At 45.0% G+C, this 9,467-nt stretch overlaps 1 pseudogene; it reads left to right on the plus strand.

Moving 5' to 3' along the window:
- Positions 1 to 3,274: 3,274 nt before the first annotated feature.
- Positions 3,275 to 5,181, plus strand: LOC140716276 (eukaryotic translation initiation factor 4E transporter pseudogene; annotated as a pseudogene).
- Positions 5,182 to 9,467: the final 4,286 nt, after the last annotated feature.

The raw sequence follows: 9,467 nt of genomic DNA on the forward strand, positions 1-9,467 counted from the left end.
CTACCACCCATCTACCATCTCTCTGACCCACTACCATCAGGCAGAAGGTACAGGAGCATCAGGAGTATGACTGCTGGAGGGGGTAACAGCTTCTTCCCTCAAGCTCTGAGACTAATGAATACCCTGTCACCACCGAGGTCTCGTCACTCGGACAGCGCGCTGTTTATGTTTACCTACACTACCCACTTTTGCTATGTGCATTTTGAATTATATTCTGTTAATTTATTTGTAGTATAACGTTTAGGTTTGTGTGCTGTGCGTGATGTATGTTGTGTCAGTGCACAGCGGTCTAGAGGAAATTTGTTTCAGTTGGTAGTATACATGTATGGTTAGATGACAAGAAACTTTCGCTTGAACTTGATGGATTTCCAGTATCTGCAACATTTTTGTATATTGTGACCATTTCCTCATTTGTGTCACAGACCTGTGAAATCCAGGAATTTTTTTTTCCCCAGACTGGGCAGTACTGACCATTAATTGCTCCAGTCTGAGGTCTGACAACCTAATTGTTAACAACTCACTAAACAGGCGCAGGCGATTAACGTGCTGATAACTGCCCTTGTCAAGTCATTTCGGCTCATCCTAGCAGAGGATCCCCTTTGTTCAAAGTTCAAATTGCATTTTATTTATCGCAGTACGGGTGCAGTATACAACTCTGAAACTCGTCTTCCCCGCAGACAGTCACGAAACAAGAAGAACCCTCATGGAACCAAACTGCCCAAAGAAAAACACCAAGCCCCATCTCACCCCCAAACAAAAAAAACCCCGCAAGTGGCAACAAAATACGAAGAGCGAAAACGTAGGATATAAAACACAAAATCAAAAGGCATATTCAGTTCAGCTCAGTGTTCATTAGAAACATAGAAACATAGAAAATAGGTGCAGGAGTAGGCCATTTGGCCCTTCGAGCCTGCACCGCCATTCAGTATGATCATGGCTGATCATCCAACTCAGAACCTTGTACCTGCTTTCTCTCCATACCCCCTGATCCCTTTAGCCACAAGGGCCATATCTAATTTCCTCTTAAATATAGCCAATGAACCGGCCTCAACTGTTTCCTGTGGCAGAGAATTCCACAGATTCACCACTCTCTGTGTGAAGAAGTTTTTCCTCATCTCGGTCCTAAAAGGCTTCCCCTTTATCCTTAAACTGTGACCCCTCGTTCTGGACTTCCCCCAACATCGGAAACAATCTTCCTGCATCTAGCCTGTCCAATCCCTTTAGAATTTTATACATTTCAATAAGATCCCCCCTCAATCTTCTAAATTCCAGTGAGTTTCTAAATTCTTCTAAGTTACCTGCAGGTTGCCCCATTCAAAAATCACCCAGAAGTCGTAACAGTAAAGAGTGGCCAGAACTAGAAACTAGAAACACATCATAAACCTGACTTAGAGTCTGAATCTACAATCCGTGTCGATTAAACCTTGCACCAGCACCATTGAGGAAGAGTGAGAGATCACTCGAATGCAAGGACCTTCCCTTGGGAGCAGTGAGCGACAGGCCAGCGCATGCAGAGACATCTCTCTCCTACTGAAGATGATCTTTCTATCCCAGTTCTGATAAACGGTCACAAATCTGAAATATGGACCATTTCTCTCTCCACAGCTGCTGCCTGATCTGCTGAGTGCTTCCAGCTTTTCTGATTTTCCTTCTGTCTGAAATATATTTCCCTTTTTTTAAATTTGTCAAGATCCTCTCCTTCTCTTTCTCCATAAATTTATTCAGATTTACCTGTATTGTCTGCCTGAATCCTGGCTCACTTCTCTTCACCTCGGACCCTACGCACCCTGATCCCCACAGGGCTGACAAGGCCTCAAGCCTAAATTCTGCGCATTTGCAAAAATCAAAAGAGCTGATAGTGTTGGAAATCCGAAATTTAAAGAACACAGAGAATGTCGGGAAAAAGTCTCTGTCTTTTTGTCGCTGATGAGAACTGATAGAGCAGCAAGTTAGTGCAGGTAGCAGAGAAGGGAAGGGAGGCAATGGAAGGACCAGAGGAATATATCTGGAAGGGTGGAATAAAGTACTTTGATAATAAATTTACTTTGAACTTTCAGGTCAATGTGGAGGATAAGGTAAGACTAACGCTTCTTTATGTTCAAGATCAAGTTCAAGTTTAACTGTCATTCAGCCATACAGCCAAATGAAATGGTGTTACTCTGGGATCAAGGTACAAAACACAGTACCAACAGTCACACACAGCACAAAGCACATAAAGAACATATAAGGTATCAGTGAACATACAGTCACACAAAAAATCTATATATTGCTCAAGTCCCTAGTTACATTTCCTGTAAATTGATGGTGGCTGGGTGCTGTCAGCAAGAACTGGCAGTTCTCACCAGTCCGCAGACGAACGCGGACATGGATGCAATCCAACTTGTCTTTCACCGAGCGAACACTCGAAGGCAGCACCAACAAGAGGGATCAGCCCCCGATCCAGCATGGACGTCACGCCGCACCGCCTCAGCGACTCCTCTCCTGGACTGCTGCACAGGCAAGCCCATGGCTTGAGACCCAGTCCTTGCTACAACCGAGGCTACGCAGCTCCCCCATCGCTGGTCTCGCCAATGAATCAGACTTGCAGTATTCTACACTTCAATGTCCAACAGAGTCTTGAGATTGCAAGAACATGAGAAAACTAGGACTGTGTCCTCTTTGGTAGAGAAAGATGGAAGAAGATCTGACATAAGCATAAGAGATTCTGCAGATGCTAGAAATCCGGAGTAACACACACAGAATGCAGGAGGAACTCAGCAGGTCAGGCAGGTATGGAGAGGAATAAAGAGTCGAAGGCACTTCATCAGGATTGGAAAGAAAAGGGAGAGAAGCCAGAAGGAGAAATCTGGGGGAGGGGAGGGGAGGGGGAGGGGGAGGAGTACAATTTGGCAGGTACTAAATGCCCAATGTGACATTAGTCCTCTCAGCTTTACCACCTCACTCCCTTTGCCCACTCTTCTCTCCGTACCAATCCTAATCTCACCATCAATCTCCCAGCTTGTACCTTTCTACTTGCCCGTCCTTCTTATCCTGGCTCTGCCTGCTTTCCTTTCCAGTCCTGATGAAGATTCTCATCCTGAAGCGTCGACTGTTTATTCCTCCCCGTAGACGCTGCCTGAACTGCTGGGCTCCTCCAGCATTTTGTGTGTGTTACTAGTGTGCAATCTCTATAATGCTGTGTAGTTTGGTATTTATATTCAATGTAATTTTGTACAGCCTGATATTGCAATAAACAATAAAAGAGAAATAACGGTAAACATTTCTGTCTGTTACAATGACGGCCAAAGAAGGCTCGAAGAACAATAGCTCATCGCTTGTCTGGGTGCGTGGCAGTCTGCACAACTCAAGTCAATATCACCAGCCGTAGATAACTCACTCTTTCTTCCTGTTTGTGTGAGAATGGGCCGTCAGTTTCTCTCCCTCACATTCGTGCTGGATCTGCTCAGTGGGCTAACCCCCTTCCGTCCTCGGGCCCCCAATGTTCCAGCATCTCTGCCCTCTCCTAGAACACGGATGATATAACAGTACAGCACAGGAACAGGCCATTCAGCCCACAACACTGTGCTGAAACAGATAAAAAGTGAACCAAATGCGCCCAAACACTGATCCCTCACTATTCCTCCATCTTCCTTTCATCCATGTTCCTATCTGAACGTTTCTTAAAAGCCTCTAATGTACTTGCCTCTACCACCATACCAGGCAGTACATTCCAGGCACTCTGAGTAAAAAAAAAACCTACCCCTCATATCCCCTTTGAACCTACGTCCTCTCACCTTCAACCCATGCCCTCTGGTACTGGACGTTTCAACGCTGAGAAAAGATACTCTCTGTCCACTCTATCTATGCCTCTCAAAATTTTGTAAATCTCTATTAGATCAAAAGAAACGTCATCTTGGATAATGTTGCTGATCCTCTATATTAACCTGCATACGTTATCAGAGAGATGATTTCTCTGCAGGCTGCCTCGTTATTATTTGAGATTAGGCCAAATAACTTTTAGAAAAACAAAAGGCACGTGAACAAGATGAGTATGCTGAGGATGGACTGAATGTCTCTCACTCTGTGGTTGAAGAAGCTCTGCCTGTTTTATCTGCATGGTTGACCCCATGGTTGGGTGAGGATGCAGGTGGGTACAGTGCTGCAGTATCACTGGTGTCAGAGACAGTTAACAAGGAGAAATTGAAGCATCTCACCTGAGAAGGGTCAAGGTTGACTTTAAAGACGCACTCTGGTGAGCTTGTTCCAGTGAGGGGAGTGGTACGTGTTACCGTGGAGATTAACGAACAGAGAAAAAGACTCCAACCGTACTTTGTTAAAGATAGTTATCCAGTGCTTTTGGGCCGCTCAGCTGGCTCAAAATGTACTTGAGGTTTTGAAGAAACTTGCAGAGTTATTCACCAGAGAACTGGGCCGTATGAAGGAAGTCACCGATAAGCTGGCTGTTAAGCCCAGATCCTTCATGGAGAGACAGAGGTGGCTGCTGAGCATCAGTGCATCATGGATAAAAAAGAATGGATTGAAGAATGGATTGTATCAATTAAATGATACAATACAAATGTGTGGCATGATAGATATTCCAAGGAAAAGCTGCTAGAAGTCAGAGTACCCAAATGCAAAGTAGAAGCCAGCATGTCTTTTGGAAAAATATGCCAGTGAAGTCATCTGGGACTCTGAAAATCGGCATGCATCCCTGCATCCTTGTGTCCCATCTCTGGCACAAGCTCAGCACTGGGTGGATCCGAGAAAGATGAGGCTTTAGGTTTTGACAGAGCATTTCTCAAGCAAAGAATTGCAGATCTACAGGAGAGAATAAAGAAAGACGATCTTGATGTTGTACTCAGTCCTCAGTGCCAAAGCTTTGGTGATGTCTGTCATGTGACAGGTACCTCCAATAGCTGACGGTCTGGAAATACATTGGAGAGGAAAGAGAATGAAATTATTTGTGGAGAATTTTAAGTGGGCACATAATAACATCAAAAACCTTTGATCAGCATGGCAGAGACAAAGTCCTGCGTGACAGAGATGCTAGATAAGGAAGGGAACTAGGCTACAGGGGTTAAGCACTTTAGGAGAGAGTTTGGTGATGGCAAACATATTTTTGGTGAGTGGAGGCGATGTGATTCCTGTACTGAAGAGTTTCCTGCTGGCCCCACTAGTCTAATAGAGCTGACAGGCCTTTGATGATAAAATGCTGCTGGACGTCCAAGAAGGGCAAAGTGGTGGAGGAAGCGATCAGAAACCCTTAAAGAAGGTGTAGAATGCAACGTTGTTGTCCAAACAGAGATACCTTTTTCATATCGGAAGCTGACAAGCAAGCTCCCCAGGAGGCAGTCCTGACCGAACCTTCATTGGGGATCAAAGAGTTCTTCAGCCTGGAGAAAAGTCTATCTAGACCAGCATCAATGGTTGAAGAGCTGCAAGGTGAAGAATCAGTGTCATCCAGTCGGTTCAGTCAATAGCTTTCAATTAACTTAAGTAGACCAGGTAGTCTCTCTGGTAGTCAGTGGTCTGCCTCACGTAAGAACAGGAGTGACTTGTTGGTCTGGAGAAGAGGCTCCCATCTCCTGTTTCATGAGATTGGAAACCATTTTGTTCCCATTCCACCATGAGAAGATAGTAAGGAGATTAATAAAAAGTTTGATAGTTTAGGAATACTGCAAAAAGTAATTATGGGTGTGAAACCACTGCTGTCCAGTCTCACTGCCAACAAGGAGAGTTCATGGACTGGAGTAGCTTTGTCTGTGGAAGAGGTGAAAGGTCTCAAAGTGGAATCTGAGAGGAAGCTTGCCACCCTGTTCATGGTGGGACTTCTGGAACAAACTCTGACTGCATCATCTGGTCCAAAACAAAACCAAAAGAAATACAGATATGACTGCTAGTTAACAGGCAAGTGGGGACTCCATCCCCAGAAATTCAAATGAACTGCTTGGTGGTCAGTCTCATCACACGCCAGTCCATAATCAGCAAGGCATTTGTCCTCATCATTTGTACTTTCTGAGGTGCACCCTACTGACAATCCCCCAAGAGGGCCACATCTTTGTCCTTGGGTTTGGAAGGTTGCGTGCCACAATGACCCGGAGAGCAATGTTGGCTGGAATCAGGGCTTTATGCTTTGGCTCTTGGTAGGGTCACCCATGACAAACTGGTCAAAGGGTAGAGGTCAGACTAAGAGGGGTCCACCGGTCCTCCAGGTTCGAGGGTTCAGCTCAGGGCTAACAACCCCAACTGGTCAAAGAAAATGAAGAAACCTTCTGAATCTGTGTGCAACTATATGGGAGTCAGAGATGGAGGACCTTCATTGTTGCCCTAAATGCCCACAATGTAGCAGGCAGTAAGTAAGTGCCCTACTGACAATGAAGTACCCAAACCAAGTTCTATACATACCTCACCAAGGGATTCTCAGGATCAGACAGATTGAATTTCTGGCTTAGTGACTAACCCTCAGCACATGGGGCAGGGTTATGTCTGAGAATCAAGGCAGTCAACCCTCTTTCCCTAGTTTATAGAAAAAAATGTTTTTTTGCTGTTGGTTGAACTTGATGATTACTCTATTGAATGCTAATAGTTTTTCAGCTGGTCTGTGTTTGGGAGGCAGAAGAGACCCTTAAAATAAGGGCAGGGGGATATGTTATGTATTTATGCAGATTTTGACCCTTACCGGTTGCTGTTGAACTCCCCGGTGTGTTACATACTGAACGTAATGTGAGAGGGCATTCTGGGTATTTACTGTAAATGCCCACAAGAAAATGAATCTCAGGGTGGTATATGGTAACATATATGTACTTTGATAATAAACTTACCTTGAACTTTGTACTTTGAATCAGATAAGGGAGGTGGGGAGGGCAGATGGGAACATTGGGGGGAGGTGAATCATTGGGAGGAGTGTATGGGTGCTGGCCAGATAGAATGCATAGAACATGGACCTTACAGCACACTACAGGCCCTTTGGCCCAAGATGTTGTGTCTATCCCTTAACCTACTCGAAGATCAATTTACCCCTTTCCTCCCACATAGCCCTCCATTTTTCTATTATCCATGTATCTAGCTAAGATTCTCTTAAACATTCCTAATGTATCTGCGTCTACCTCCACCCCTGTCAGCACGTTCTGCGTACCCACCATGCTCTGTAAAGAACCTGCCTCTGACATACCCTCTATACGTTCCTGCCAACACCTGAAATTTTTCCCCCTTGTAGGTGGAGGAGGGGAAGGAAGCAGGGTGGTGGAAGCCTGGGGTGGGTGTAGGAAGATCTGGAGGAGAGGGGGAGGGGGCTCAGGGGGGAGCAGTTTGTTTGAAGCTGGTTGAGAGATGAGTATCGGCCACAGCAATGGGGGGAGTTGCCCTGCTGGGCCATGGGAACTTGTTCTTCCTCCAGAGTGGGAAAGTATGACCTCAGTTTTTTTTTTATTTTATTAGTTTTTCAAAACATTTTACAAAATTAAAAACCCCAAATCCCAGTGGGGAGCATTAATACAGTGCAAGATTAAGCATACAATAACAATATGCTACAAAGGAAGAGAATTTAACAAAAAAGCACCTAAATTAAAGACAAGTGAGCTTAGTGTCCTCCCCAAGCCCCACAACACAAGAAAAAAAAACAACAACTCCAGACCAACCACCACACAGTATAGAGAGTATAAGTCAGGACAGTCAAACTCCCAGACTGTGAATACACTTAGTAACAGAGGATAATAATGCTACTACCAGAAAAAAAAGAAAAAGGGAGCTGAAGTATGACCTCAGTTTAATGTCCCTCATAAGAAATGTTGTCTTTGATAATGCTGCAGATCCTCCATATTAATCTGCATAAGTTATGTCAAAATCAAAGTCAAGTTTATTGTCATCTGCACAAGTCCATACATGCACAGGTGCAAAGAAAACCCTCCTTCCAGCAGCTTCATACAAGCAGCGTTCACATGAAAACTTACATGAACATAACTTTGATTGAGTTTGTTTATCTAGAGATATAGCGCAGAATTGGCCCTTTGAGTCACGCCGTCAAGCAACTCCTGATTTAACCCCTGCCTAATCACGGGACAATTTACAATGAACAATTAAACTACTAACCAGTACGTCTCAGGACAGTGGGAGGAAACTGGAACACCCGGAGGAAACCCACACTTTCTACGGGGAGGATGGACAGACTCCTTACGTATGATGATGGAACTGAACTCCAAATTCCGAAACCCAAGCCTCGCGCTAACCGCCATGCTCGCCCACTATAGTGCGTGCAAAGTGACGAGGGTGGTCACAAGGATGTTGATCAATTGTAGCAGAAACGCACTTGGGGGATGCAGCCCTTGGTCGCGCTGTTCACTGGTGCCTCCTTCTTCCTCAACTCCAGAAGGTCAACCTGCGGCTGAGAAGAAGCAGGAACGCTGGGGGCGTAGCTGACGTCGAGCACTGGAAAAGCACATCTGGAAGCAAGTGGCCGGCGGGCAGATGTGCATACGATTTTGGCAATGAAGGGGTTAAGTGCCGAGCCATTGGCAGACGGAAGGCTAATCTAAACGAATAGGCAGGGATAACAGATAATTAATCTAACTACAATGCATCTCTTTATCCTCACTCTGATTAAACAGCCATGCCTTTCAAGAAATATTTTTATATATTTTTCCCCCGAATGAGGTAAATAGCACTTGGCCCCCGGATTAAGTGGCCATCTGGTGGCACAAGCAAACAAGGGTAAATCTGTCATGTTATCAGCAGAGTAAATCACCGTCTGAACCAGATTAGCCAGAACACTGTTGATCCGCCCTCCTCTCACCTCGGTGGAATCAACATCCCTGAGTCAGGAGTCATTGCTCGTGAGGCCACTTGGCCCATTGCTCCCATGCTAGACCACTGGTGGAGAAGTCTAGTTACTCCCATCCCTGCCCTCACCTCACATTCCTCATAAATTTCTCCCCATCAAAGTCCTTTTAAGGGGGGGATGCCGTTTCTCCCCTCACTCTTGCCCGCTCTCCTTTCCCGAGTGGAAAGGAAAGATTTGTCCGGTGGCTCCTCTCCTAGTGATTTAAATCAAATCACCACAAAATACCTCAAGAACTCACCAGGTCAGGCAGCACCTATGGAAATAAATAATCGGCCGAGCTCTCAGAATGAGACCCTTCACCAGGGCCTGAAATATTGACTGTTTATTCATTTCCAAAGGTGCTGGCTGACATGCTGGGTCCTTCCAGCATTTTGTGTGTTTTGCCTTAGATTTCCAGTATCTGCAGATATTCTCCTGTTTGTGACCTTACATCAAAGTTCATCGTTCATTATACATAAACGTCACCACGTGCAGCCTCAGATTTACTGTCTTGTGGGCATACTCAATAAATCAGCAGAATAACAAGCATATCAGGATCATTGAAAGACTGCCCAACTAGAGGTTCAACCAGTGTGCAATGGACAACAAACTGTGCAAATGCAGAAAGAAAGAATTAATAATAAATAAATAAATAGAACAGAAAGTGAGTCCA

Source organism: Hemitrygon akajei, chromosome 25, assembly GCF_048418815.1.
Source record: "Hemitrygon akajei chromosome 25, sHemAka1.3, whole genome shotgun sequence".
NCBI classification, from domain to species: Eukaryota; Metazoa; Chordata; class Chondrichthyes; order Myliobatiformes; family Dasyatidae; genus Hemitrygon; species Hemitrygon akajei.